Genomic DNA, 10000 nt, shown 5'->3' on the forward strand with positions numbered 1-10000 from the left:
ATTATCTGAAATCTACTAGCTATGTTCACATATTCAAGAACAAACTAGCGATCTGTGTTGTGGTAAGAACTTTTTCTTAAAAACAAAATAAAACAAAACAATAAATTGCTGTAGATATCGCTCTGTGTAAATAAAGTTCTGATTGGCCAGTGGCCAGGCAGGAATATAGGCGGGACAAGAGAGAAGAGGATTCTGGGAAGTAGAAGGCTGGGAGGAGACACCACACCGCCAGCCGCCACCATGAGAACCAACATGTAAAGACACTGGTAAGCCACAAGCCATGTGGCAAAGTATAGATAAGCAGAAATGGGTTAATTTAAGATAGAAAAAGTAGATAACAAGAAGCCTGCCACAGCCATACAGTTTGTAAACAATGTAAGTTTCCATGTGCTTTCTTGGTTGGGTCTGAGCGACTGTGGGACTGGCGGGTAAGAGAGATTTGTCCTGACTGGGCCAGGCAAAAAAACTCTAACTACAATAAATCTTAGATTTTGTGTAATCTTTGAGCAAAAGTTAATGATAATAGTTCAATAAAGTAATTTTATTAGTTCCACATGGGCATTTCCACCTGTAAGTCTACAATCTTTGATCCCCTGTCTTATCAATATATAATGACAGTAAAAGATTGAAAATGTGAAATGACAGAGCAAAATCTACTCCATGGGTTGAGTTATGTAGTCATTTGTATGCCAAGATTGTTTTTTTGTTTGTTTGTTTTTGTAGTTTTTCTCAATGCGTGACACATATTTGGTAAGTTTTATTTATTTATCATTTATTTATTTATTTGTTTGTTTGTTTGTTTGTTTATCTACTTTCTTTTTTGTTTTTTTGAGACAGGGTTTCTCTGTGTAGCCTTGTGCCTTTCTTGGAACTTGCTCTGTAGCCCAGGCTGGCCTTGAACTCACAGAGATTCACCTGGCTCTGCCTCCCTAGTGCTGAGATTAAAGGTGTGCACTACCACCGCCCAACTTGGTTAGTTATTTTCAGTAACATGAATCATCACACAATATTTTTACAATGCAAAATGAAGTAGATTAAACCTCTTTCTTTCTACACTGAGACAAATTCTGTTACCTCAAAGCAGCTGTCTAATAATAGAACCAGAATTCTCAATCAATTCGTGTTTTTATGTATTGCTTCTTTGACAGTTGTTAGCAAATTTGATTTTGACAGCCCTGGGTTATCAAGAAAGGGCTGGAATACCATCTGAGATGAAGTGTCTCACTTCATCTGATATTATAGATCACATTATTTCTCTTAGCAGAGGGAGCTTCATGGGAGTTTAAAAAGTTGACGGGTCCTGTGGCAGGCAAAGGAATGGAATATTTCCTGGAAGAGGGGGCACATGAACCTCAGATGCAGCTCATTTGGCTAGAGGTAATGGTGTGAGGGAGAGGTAATGCTAGGGCCTTTGAGAGGTTCAATGAAGTGTGGAAAACATAGATAGGGAGCTGACACATCTTCTGCAAATGTGTAAAATTTGCAATATACGAACTCAACCTGGAAGGAGCTGCGGTAGATAATGTGCTTGCTTTACATGTGGGTTTGATGTTATGTGGGTTTGATGACCTGCCTTCAACAGGTCCTGTGCTTTGAGCTGTTAGGGTGATACATTTATCCTGCACACTGTATCTGCCCTCGGTAAGCATGAGCCCAGGCTGGGGAGACATCTGTGGAGGGTTAGGAGGCCAACTGAAAGCTGCTGAATAGGATGGCACCAACAGGCTAGAACAGAAATGGCACTCATAAGCAAGGCACCATCAGTGCTGTGCAGAAACTCCGTAAACCAGATCTGAAGATAAAAAGGAAATACTTTAGAGAGATAGAGAATGAAGAGAAGAATGAATAGCTGGTGGTCTGGGAAATTCATCAACAATGTTTCTGTGTATTATTTAGGAGAAAAATAATTCACCAAAAATCATAAATCTGTTTTGAAAAGACAGAGACACTTAAATATTCATCTAAGCATCCATGTTTAGGACACTAGATTTGCATTTCAGGATGTTGTTTTTCTAACATTTAATGCAGAATTTGTCATTGCAGAAACACATCAATGAGATGCAAAAGAGGTTAAAGAGAGAGAGAGGCAAAAGAGGTGTGTGTGTGTGTGTGAGAGAGAGAGAGAGAGAGAGAGAGAGAGAGAGAGAGAGAAGGGAAACTGTTAGAGTCCTCCATAGAAGTCTCAGATGTGTCCAAAAGAAGGGTAGATTCAGGCCCTATGCTCTTTGTAAGCAGCCAGTTTAGCCAGCATTGGCCAGATATATTGTGACCCTTTGGCTCTCTTGTGGGAAATGTAAAGTTCTGTCAGCTCATCCATTTGGATAATTAGCAGAAGATACTATTTCCCTGCTCCATCTGCTTGCATTTTTCCTAATGATTGGAACACTGAATAATGTTTCTGAGTCCTTCAGCTCACTCTATGTCATGACAATGGAGCAAATCTCTGGGAGAAGTGCTAGTGGAACACTGGCACCTTAGATCTCCTGGGGGAGGTGTAAAGGCCAAAGAGACCACCATTGCAATTCAAAGGCACACCAGGACTTAGTATTCCTGGAGGCTATTATGTTCAATGTATAGATAATTTCTCTTTGAAATCACAGCTTTCATACAAAATCAGGGCTTAGCAACCAGTAGGCTACATAAAGGGAAATTATATATCCTTGGAATAACTACTCTATACTGACTGAAGTAACTTTAATACATTGATTTTAATAGTAACATGAAGGTTGGGAATTTAGCTCAGTGGTAGAGTGCTTGCCTAGCAAGTGCAAGGCCTTGGGTTCAATCCTCAGCTCCACAATAAATAAATAAATAAAGCTGGGCAGTGATAGCACACGCCTTTAATCCCAGCACTGGGAGGCAGAGGCAGGTGGATCTCTGTGAGTTCGAGGCCAGCCTGGTCCCTGGTCTACCAAGTGAGTTCCAGGAAAGGCTCAAAGCTACACAGGGAAAGCCTGCTCGACATATACATGGTTTTGAAATAAATATAATTTATAAAATCTTCATTTAATGCACAACCTAGAAAAGCATCTTATACTGAAAGAAATTTTGGATAAAAAAGAACAAAGCTGGAAACAATATGGTTTTTTACTTACAGGCATAGCATAGAGTCATAGAGGTAAACAAAGTAGCATGGTACTATCATTAAAACAGACACACACATCAGTTAGAGATAATACAGATGCCCAAAATAAATCCATGTGACTAGAGACAATTGATTTTCCACAATAGTGCCAGAAACTTACATTGAAGAAGCACCAATAATGCGATCAATCCTAACAGCAATCCTGCCCATCCTCATGCAAAAGATAAAAATGAGAAACAAAAATGTAAGGCCTTGAATATGAAACAGCTACAAGAAATCCTAGGGTAACTCTTTATATAGTAATGAAGTCAATTATTTTTCCTTTGAAATTTTGGTTATGACTCTACAAGCACAGAAACCTACAACAAAAACATGGCAAATGAGGCCAGGTCAAACTCAAACCTGTCTGTAAAGATCATCATTGGAGTGTAAAGAAAACCTATGGCATAAATAATTTAAATCCAGATCTCTCAAAAGGGTTTGATATCCAGAGTATATGAGAAACAACAAATTAAAAACAGCAGCAACAAGAACAAAACATGCAAGTGATAAAATTTAAAAATAAATAACTTCTCCGATTTAAAAAATCAAACTTTTATGTGAATACACGAGTGTTTGCATGCATGAATGTATATGCACTATGTGTGCCTGATGCCCATAGAAGCCAGAGAAGGCTATCAGATACCCCGGATCTGGGGTAGTTAAAGGTTGTGAACCACCATCTGGGTATGGAGTTTTGAACCCAGGTTCTTCGTGAGAACTCAGCATGTGTTCTTCACTGCTGAGCAACATCTCCACCAGCAGGCAAATTACCTGAATACATACCTCTCAAAAGGAGAAATATAAATGTCCAATAACTATATAAAAAATTAATCCTCATTAGCCATCAGGAAAATAAAAGGGAAAATCACACTTCTTACTTCAGCTACCTACAATGACTATTAATAAATAGATAATAAATACCTTGACAATATGGAAGATAAGTAACACTAATACCCTGGTCAAAGCAACATAAATTAAGTGTAGTTCTTATGGAAAGCTACAAGAAACTTCCTAAAATAATAGAAAGAGTGCTACAGTAGTATCAAGTACACATATTCTCATCAATATTCAAGGGAAATGAATCAGTGCACAATCCAGTCACTTACAAAACCATATTTATTGTCGAACTTTTCTTAACAATCAGTTACAGAATAAATCTGCATGCTCTTCAACAGATGAATGGATAAAAAAATAGTATGTATGTGAAATAATATTTTGTTAGAAAAAATAAAATCTTGTCATGAAAGGCAAAAACTGAATGTTCTCTCATGTGTGGAAGATAAACAATTTAAGAAGTCAACCTATATGTAGAATAGTGATTACCAGAGGTGCACATGTTGTGTAGTGCATGTATGTATTAATATAATAGGCAGAATCCCATCAATATATACCAATAGCAATCCACAGCTTTAAAAGGATCATTAAAATAAAATTTTACCTAGAGAAATCTGTATCATAGTTCTCTTATGGATAGAAATATTCAGTTGGGTCAGAAAGGGGTCATGACATTGATGTGGCTCTGTGTGGTGCATAGTGCCATTCAGTGCACAGTGACACACACTCAGTTATGTCCAGTAGACTGGCTGACTGAATGTGCTCCCAAGCAGAGAAGAAGAGAGTGAAAGGGAGCAGAGAGGATGGACGTTTGCATTTTGAAATTAGTGTTAAATTACTTTTCCAACTCTTAGACCCCTCTCCTATTTTTTCACTTCAGTCTGTGAACTGAAACTTAATAGAAAAAAGTACTCAAAACCTGCTGAAGCATCACGTTTTCTGAGGGTCTGAGGGTTTTACTGAGAATGGGCAACGTGTGAATGAAGCAAATGTATGGTTTAATCCCATGTTTTCAAAGCGATCATTGTATTGTTTTAGAAGTTGAATGGACTATCATCTAAAAAGACATAGCACAGTCACTAACATTTGCAATGTGTTTCTATTGTGCTTGCAAGATTTTATGAAAAAGTTATGAAGACAAGTGAAGTTCACTCTATGGAAGATACATAGTTTTAGATAGTTTAGTTTTCCTTCTTTTTATTTTTTTTTCCTTCAAGTATTCAATAAATGACAAGAGTTTGGAAAAGAACTTAGATTTCTTTCAGAATTGGTGTCAGAGTATTTTCTTTTTTCTGTTCCCTGTGGCAGAATGGTGCTACTATTTGCTTCAAAAAGAACAGTTTTGCATGATAAAAATGATTCTCTAAATATTTATTTCATGTTGCAATTAAAATGTGATAGAATTTGAAATATGAATCTCTCTATTCCAAAGCAACATTTTGCTGTGTTTATACAAGGAAAATATAATCAAAGAGGAGAAATGAATTTCACTGATAAATTTGAATATTGTGTGGCTTAATGTTTAACAAATTTCACTTACTCTGAAGAAAAGCATCATTTTCAGATTTTCATTTTGAGCTTCAATTCTTTGAAGTCTAAAATAGCAATTAATAGTCACCTTACATTATAGGATTAAAGAAACAAAATAGAGCATTTTAAATTGTTCTGTTTTTATAAAGTATATACTTTCATTAAGCTAATTGTTATATTTTCCCTGAACATCCCTTAAAAGTGGTTCTATCCAATGAAGCTGACACATCATTGATATACTTCTTGTCATCTTAAAATAAAATAAGGAATGTATAATCATAGTTTTCAATGCTAATGTAAGGCCATTTCTTTTGCCTTAAGGAACACTAGGCAGTAAAATTAGATTAGATTTTAAATCTCTACATTTTTATTAAAATCAATTTTCTGCACTCTGTTTAAGAGATTAATCATGCCTTAAAAGTTTAAGAAGCCGGGTGGTGGTGGCACATGCCTGTAATCCCAGCACTTGGGAGGCAGAGGCAGGTGGATCTCTGTGAGTTCGAGGCCAGCCTGGTCTACAGAGCTAGTCCAGGACAGGCTCCAAAGTTACAGAGAAACCCTGTCTCTAAAAACCAAAAAAAAAAAAAAAAAGTTTAAGAAATTGGCCAATATCAAAGAACTAGGTCAGTCACCGGATTTTTGCAACCATGTTACTATTCACCCATTGATAGATTCATAGAAGTTTAATCCCTAACTTCCTGTGACAAAAAGCCTTCTATGGTAACCAATGTATATTTCCATTATATGTTCCTAACAAGACTCATATTAGGTATCATCCAGACATTGTTGAGGGATGAGCTGTAGATAGGTACATGTGCTTGCTACTTTCCACTCTTTCTGCTTCACTGCTGAAATGGACATATGAGTGACCTCAATAGAAAATACAAAAGGGAAACATTTAAATTAAAAATTAATAAATTTTGACTATCTGTGTTCTCTGATGATGATTTAATTGAAAATTCATAAAATTTCATTTCATTTACGGCTAAAATTAACAGCAAGCTCATTGATTTAGGAATATGTAATACTTAGATCAATTTCTCTTGCATCTGATACAACACTGAAACTCCTGTCTGTCTGCTCCTGTAGCACCAGGAATGTGATTAGTTAACATTGTTTCCAATGGGGTCAAGAGAGGGAGAGAGAGAGGGGGGAGAGGGAGAGAGAGAGAGAGAGAGAGAGAGAGAGAGAGAGAGAGAGAGAGAGAGAGAGAGAGAGAGAACACTGTGATGATGATGATGATGTGGCTTAATTCCTCTAACTCCTCTAGTATAAAGGACAGAATTGACTATAAAAATTCAAAACTTTTAATTCTACACCATTGCACATGGTTTCTGTTCCAGTTTGATTCCTGTGGTTGTGATGTAACATACTGACAAAAAGCAGCCTAGGGGAGGAAAGCATTCATTGCAGCTTACAGGTCAAAGTCTACCATTGAGATAAGCCAGGGCAGGGACATTGAGTCAGGAACTGAAGAAAAGACCATGAAGAAAGACTGCTTATTGCCTTGCTCCAGGATAACTGTTGAACTACACTTCTGACACAGCTGAGGACTACCTAACTAAGGACAGTGCCACCAACAGAGGGTTTAGCATTCCTCCTTCAAATAGCAGTAGCAATAGGAGTAGCAATAATAAATACCCTACAGACAAGCCCACAGGCCAATTTGATGAAGGCAGTTCCTCTATTGAGGTTTCATCTTTCAAGTTGACAACTAAGAATAGTTATCACTGATTCTTACAACCATTTACTTTCTTACTGCAGTTTAACCTGTCTGCTCCAGAAAAGCTGTGTCTATTTCATGGTTCTCACTTCTGGCTTGATTTCCATCTCTGCCGAGTTTTGATAAATATTCAAGATTTTTCAAATGAAAACCTTTCCAAAATCAAGTATAACATTCATACTCCTACACTATAGAATCCTTTCCTTGTCACATTACAATGCACAGGAGAACTTGATTATACTCAATAGTAAATCTGTATCCTTATTGTCATTAACTACAAATTCCTGTCACCCCATTGATGAACTACATTGTGTTTTCCATATTTGGGTTTTTTTTTTTTTGGTTATTGTTGTCTGCTTTGTGGGGAAAAAATGTGATTACATAAGTTTATGTTTGATTTATGGGATTCAAAGACTTATCTTGGTAAGCTGAGAGCAGCACACGCAATTGTTCAGATAGTACCAATGTAGATGGAAAATGGAATGATGAAGAGGCCCTGGAAGAGTGGATCAGACAGCAACAGAAGCTACCATTAGGTTCAGACTCAAACACAGGAGACAGAAATAATTTTATGCAGCATGTAGGGCAGTGATGCATACATCTGCACTGGATGTATCAGTCCAGTGAGGCACAGCTAAAGGGACTAACTGAGGATATCTTCACTGCGAGTATTTCTCCTGGGCACAACTGGTGTCATGGTTAGAAATTCAAAGTCAGGAGAACTTAGTAAGTCATCAAATGTGGAGCTATAGAGAGAGAAGTACCAAGAAGTCTTAAAACTGTGGGGACGGCCATGATAAACCTTGCCAGTCTTTTCTGGTGATCCTTCTGCCTCATCATTTCAGTGATACTGAAGAGATGGGCTCGGCCTCACTGATAGGGTGATGGCAACATGGATCTGCCAATTGGAAGCTCTTTTGAGATAAGTCAGCAACCCCCTCCCCCAAATCTTTAAACAACTGCTTAGCGCACGCACACCATGCTCAAATGTCCAACTTTGAAGATTATTCAAACTGGAAAGAATATTCAGAGAGCAGCATCATTAGAGTAGGAGGCGAAATAAAGGAAAATTCCTGATAAAATATGCATGCAATAAAACAATTAATGAAGAAAAGAGGCCATCAATTTTAAAGGGAGGAGGCAGGTGTATGAGAGGGTTTGGTGGGAGTAAAGAGAAGGGGGTATGTTGTTATAATCTCAAAAATTAAAGAAGCAATAAAAAAAAGAGATGCATTATTTGTAGTTACTAGCAAAGTGGTTCTTTCTGTCAAAACTGTGAGAAGAGGGTATGACCACTAGCCCCACCTTAGTCAGGACCCTAGAAGGAATGTAGTTCCATGGGTCCATGATTCTAATGTAGTCTTCATTGGACTTTCCCCATGATTGATAGCAAAGTATATGTCATAAATCGCTTGATCTCATGTCCAGAAACACTAAACACACACATGCGCGCGCGTGCGCGCGCGCACACACACACACACACACACACACACACACACACACACACACACACACACACACACACACACGAATATTGTGAGATGCATAGAATACATTACATTCTAGAACAAAATCACGAAAGGGGAAAATTGCAGTGAATGCCCACTAGGTGGCGAGTGTGCTATGTCGTGTCCACTCACCTAGCAGAGGTGATGCTGCTGGTTTTATCTTGTGTATCAAGGGATCATCATATCAGATGGTTCTGCTGCCAAACAGATGTCTGAAATCGATTTTAGAAGCCAGATAAGAGTTTACAATTATTAGAGAGCACCCCTTTGTGAGTTAGAGGCCTTCCCCAAACAATATTCAGAATGTAGCGCCTCTTTCTATCCGTGACGTGTTTTTAAACCACTGGTCACCACTCCATGCCTTTTCTTCTGTATTCTATTCCACTGAGGTCCCGAACACACTGAACTTTGGAGTTGCGTGCTCCATCCTGGCCTTCAGTTTCCTTCCTGCAATACCCTATGCACTAGGGGCAGCTAATTAAGCAAACAGACCTGAGATCCTCTTCCTTTGGCTCTTGACAACTGGTTCTGTTGTTAAAAGTCCTTTTAAATGAAGTGGCACCTTGTAAATACCTTACAAATAGGATTAACAGCTGCAGATTTGAAAGGTAAGTAGATGGCATGGGTCTGTGGGGAGCCAAAGGTGCAGTATGGTAAAGTTTTGTCCCCTTTAGGCACTTTGTGGGGAGAGGGGGATAGTTTGTGTTGTGTTAATTTGTTAAATGAAATCTAACAACAACTTTTGCACTTTCTTAAATACTTTCTGTTGGTTCACTCAGTTATCAAGAATTATTTTCTTTCCAGTTTAGGTGTCAATTCGTAGATATTACCTGCTTATTTATTTATTTATTTTCAGTCAAATATAAAATTTACACACATTTCTTCAGGAAACATACATGGTGCTCTGACTCACATATCCACTGAGTAGTAACCAGTTTGGAGAAGTTAGCATGTCTCTCCTTAAACTAGTATCTCTCTTTTGAGAAACACAGGCAGTATATATTTTATATTTACCTCTGTTTTAAGTTATTACTGTATAATAGTAAATCTATATCTCATTATCTTGCAATATTGCAATTTTATTTAAAATTGATCAATAACACTAGTATGAATCTTTCATTGCTCATCGCTTCCTTTCCAAAATTCATCAATATTTTGCACACTGTTGTGGTGATAATTTATTTGTGTTGAAATGTGGTGATATTTTATTTGTGCATTAATAAATAAAACTTGCTGGAGATGCGGGAGCAGCCATTTTAAGTAAACAAAGAAGTCAGG

The sequence above is a fragment of the Onychomys torridus genome, chromosome 3 (assembly GCF_903995425.1).
Source record: "Onychomys torridus chromosome 3, mOncTor1.1, whole genome shotgun sequence".
NCBI lineage: Eukaryota > Metazoa > Chordata > Mammalia > Rodentia > Cricetidae > Onychomys > Onychomys torridus.